Source organism: Herpailurus yagouaroundi, unplaced genomic scaffold (assembly GCF_014898765.1).
Source record: "Herpailurus yagouaroundi ecotype Mexico unplaced genomic scaffold, PumYag 164, whole genome shotgun sequence".
In the NCBI taxonomy this organism is placed as follows: Eukaryota; Metazoa; Chordata; class Mammalia; order Carnivora; family Felidae; genus Herpailurus; species Herpailurus yagouaroundi.
In genome coordinates this window covers 12,951,833-12,956,084 of record NW_024412405.1, presented here as the reverse complement: position 1 = coordinate 12,956,084, position 4,252 = coordinate 12,951,833, and the positions used below count along the sequence as shown (strand labels likewise).

The 4,252-nt window shown below is 34.7% G+C and overlaps 1 long non-coding RNA gene across 1 annotated transcript; it reads right to left on the bottom strand.

Moving 5' to 3' along the window:
* Positions 1-2,429: 2,429 nt before the first annotated feature.
* LOC121037773 (uncharacterized) lies at positions 2,430-2,873 on the bottom strand. Its single transcript, XR_005793971.1, has 2 exons — positions 2,643-2,873; positions 2,430-2,603 (listed from the first exon to the last, which is right to left on the bottom strand). It is a non-coding gene; the product is annotated as an uncharacterized LOC121037773 (long non-coding RNA).
* Positions 2,874-4,252: the final 1,379 nt, after the last annotated feature.

Sequence of the window (4,252 nt, the reverse complement as noted above, 5' to 3'; positions counted from 1 at the left end):
TACATTAAATGTATAGATTGCTTTGGGTAGTATGGACATTTTAACAATATTTGCTCTTCCAATCCATCAGCATGGAATATCTTTCCTTTGTGTATTTTCAATTTCTTTCATCAGTGTTTTACAGTTTTTTTAATTTTAATTTTCTTAGTGTTTATTCATTTTTGAGAAAGAGACACAGAGTATTAGTGGGGGAAAGGTAGAGAAGGATGGAGACAGAATCTGAAGCAGGCTCCAGGCTCTGAGCTGTCAGCAGAGCCTGATGCAGGGACTCGAACTCACGAGCCATGAGAGCATCACCTGGGCTTAAGTCGGACACTTAACCGACTGAACCACCCAAGCGCTCCTGTGTTTTACAGTTTTCATACAGCGTTTTGGTCAGGTTTATTCCTCAGTATCTTTTTATTTTTGGTGTAATTGTAAATGGGATTATTTTCTTTCCTTGTTTTTAAAGTTTATTTATTTATTTTGAGAGAGACAGAGACAGCACAAGTGAGGGAGGGGCAGAAAGATAGGGAGAGAGAGAATTCCAAACAGGCTCTATGCTGTCAGTGCAGAGGCCTATGTGGGGTCTGAGCTCATAAAACTGTGAGATCATGACCTGAGCCAAAACCGAGTTGGATGCTTAACCAACAGCCACCCAGGTGCCCCAAATGGGATTATTTTTTTAAATTTCTCTTCCTGCTGTTTCATTGGTGGTGTGTAGAAATGCAACAGATATCTGTAGATGAATTTTGTATCCTGCGACATTACTGAATTCACTAATCAGTTCTAGGAGCTTTCTGGTGGAATCTTTCAGGCTTTCTATACCTAGTATCATATTGTCTGCAAATAGTGAGTTTTACTTCTTCTTTACTGATTTGGATACCTTTTATTACTTTTTATTGTTTGATTGCCATGGCTAGGACTTCTGGTGCTATGTTGAATGAAAGTGGTGAGAGTGGACATCTATATTTTGTTCCTGACCTTAGGGGAAGGGCTCTCCGTTTTCATTCATTGAGGATGATGTTAGCTGTGGGTGTTTCATACACAGCCTTTGTTATGTTCAGGTGTGTTCCCTCTAAACCTACTTCATTGAGGGTTTTGATCATGAATGGATGTTGTTCTTTGTGTCAAATGCTCTTTCTGCATCTATTGAAATATCATACGATTTTTTTCAATCCTCTTATTGTTGTGATGTGTGACATTGATTGGTTTGCAAATATTGAACCACTTTTACATCCCAGGAATAAATCCCACTTGATCATGGTGAATGATTTCTTTAAATGTATTGTTGGATTCAGTTTGCATTTGTTGAGGGCTTTTGCATCTATCTTCATGAGAGATATTGGCCTGTAGTTCTCTTTTTTTGTGGTGTCTTTTTTTTTCAGTTTATTTATTTATTTTGAGAGAGACAGAGCACATGAGTGGGAAAGGAACAGAAAGAGAGAAAGAATCCCAAGCAGGCCTTGTGCCATCAGCATGGAGCCTGATGCGGGACTCAAACTCAGGAACCTGTGAGATCATGACCTAAGCCAAAATCAAGAGCCAGATGCTCAACCGACTGAGCCACCCAGGTACCCCGTTTTGTAGTGTCTTTATCTGGTTTTAGTATCAGGATGATACTGGCCTCATAGAATGAATTTGCAAGTTTTCCTTCCTTTTCTAATTTTTGGAAAAGTCTGAGAAGAATAGGTATTAATTCCTCTTTAAATGATTGGTAGAATTCATCTGTAAAGCCATCTGTTCCTGGACTTTCATTTGCTGGAAGTTTTTTTTGTGGTTTTTTTTTTTTTTTTAAATTACTGAATTCAATTTCTTTGCTGAAAATCAGTCTGTTTAAATTTTCTTTTTATTCCTGCTTCAGTTTTGGTAGGTTATATGTTTCTAAGAATTTATCCATTTCTTCTAAGTTGCCCCATTTGTTGGCATATAGTTTTTTCCTAATATTCTCTTATAATTGTTTGTATTACTGTGGTGTTCGTAGTTATTTCTCCTCTGTCACTTGTGATTTTATTTTTTAGGGTCCTTTCTCTTTTTTTCCTGGTAAGTCTGGGTAGGGGTTTATCAATTTGATTTTTTTTTTCAAAGTACCAGCTGCTGGTTTCATGGATCTGTTCTGTTTTTAGTTTCTATATCATGTATTTTTGCTCTAATATTATTCTCTTTCTTCTGTTGGTTTTAGGTTTTCTTTGTTGTTATTTTTTTTTTAGCTCCTTTAGGTAGAAGGAGATTTTTTTTTTCTTCTTGAAGTATACCTCTATTCCTATAAACTTCCCTCTCAGAACTGCTTTTGCTGTGTCCCAAAGGTTTTGAACCATTGTGTTTTCATTGTCATCTGTTTCCAAGTATTTTTAACTTTTCCTTTGACTTCTTTGTTGACATATTCCTTGTTTAGGAGCATGTTATTTAACTTCCCCATATTTGTGGTCTTCCCAGATTTTTTCTTGAGGTTGACTTCTAGTTTCATAGTGTTATGGTCAGAAAACATGCATGGTATGACTTCAATATTTTTTAATTTGTTGAGACTTGTTTTGTGGTCTCTATGTGATCTATGCTGGAGAATGTTCCTTAAGCACTTGAAAAGAATGTGTATTCTGATGTTTTATGTAGTGTCCTGAATATATCTGTTAATATATCTGTTAAATATATATCTGTTAATATACCTGTTAAATACATCTGTTAAATATATCTGTTAAATACAGTGTGTCATTTAAAACCACTGTTTCCTTGTTATTTAGATGATCTGTCCATTAATGTAAGTGGGGTATTAAAGCCCCCTACTATCATTATATTAATATCAATTAGTTGCTTTATGTTTGTTATTAACTGGTTTATGTATTTGGGTGCTTCCATATTGGGTGCATAAATATTTATAATTGTTATATCTTTTTGTTGGATTGCCCTCTTTATTATTATATAATGTCTTTCTTTTTCTCTTGTTACAGACTTTATTTTAAAGTTTATTTTGTCTGATATAAATACTGCTATTCTGGATTTCTTTTGACATCCATTTGCATCATAGCTATTTCTCCATCCCCTCATTTTCAATCTGCAGGTGTCTTTAGGTCTGAAATGAGTCTCTTGTAGGCAGCATATACATGGGTCTTGGTTTTTGTATCCATTATGTCACTCTAGAGTTTTTGATTGGAGCATTTAGTCTATTTACATTTAAAGTAATTATTGATAGGTATATATTTATTGTCATTTTATTATTTGTTTTGTGGTTGGTTTTGGAGATTTTTCTCTGATCCTTTCTTGTCTTTCTTTCATGGTTTACTGGTTTTCTTTAGTGGTATATTTGGATTTTTCTCTCTTTATTCTTTGCATATTTATTAGTGGGTTTTGATATATGGTTACCGTTAGGTTTATATATAACCTCTCCTGCATATAACAATCTATATTAAGTTGATGGTCTTTTAAGTTTGAATCTATTCTTTATTCCTGTCTTCCCCATGTTTTAGGTAAATGTTGTCATATTTTACATTCTTTTATCTTGTGAGTTCTTTGACTTATTTTTTACAGAAATATTCATTTTTACTGCTTTTGTGTTTCCTACCTTTATACTGTCACTTTTGGTCTCTCCTTTACATTCAAAGTGTTGCTTTTAATATTTCTCACAGGGCTGGTTTAGTGGTCATGAACTCTTCAGGTTTTGTGTTCTGAGAAACTCCTTATCTCTCTTTCTATAATTAATGATAGCCTTGCTGGAAAGAGTGTGCTTGGCTGCAGATTTTTGCCATTCAGCACTTTGAATATATCATGCCACTCCCTTCTGGACTGGAAAGTTTTGCTGAAAAATCCCCTGCTACCCCTATGGGTTTTCCCTTATATGTTACTGTCTTCTTTCATCTTGCTGCTTTTAATATCTTTTCTTTATCACTATATTTTGCCAATTTAATCACAATATATCTTGGTGTGGATCTGCTTTTGTCGATTTTGTTGGGGGCTCTCTGTGTCTCCTGGATCTGGATATCTGTTTCCTTTTCCAGATTCAGGAAGTTTTCAGTTATTATTTATTTAAATAAATTGTCTACACCCTTTTCTCTCCTTCTTCTGGGATTCCTACAATATGAATGTTATTACATTTGATGGAGTCACTGAGTTCCCTAAGTCTATTCTCACTTTGCATAATTCTTTTTTCCTCCCTATTTGTTTAGCTTGATTACTTGATAACTCTGTCTTCTAGGTCATTAATTCATTCCTCTGCTTCTTCCAGTCTGCTGTTCTTTCCCTGTGTCAAGTGTGTTTCTCATTTAGTTTATTGAGCCCTTTA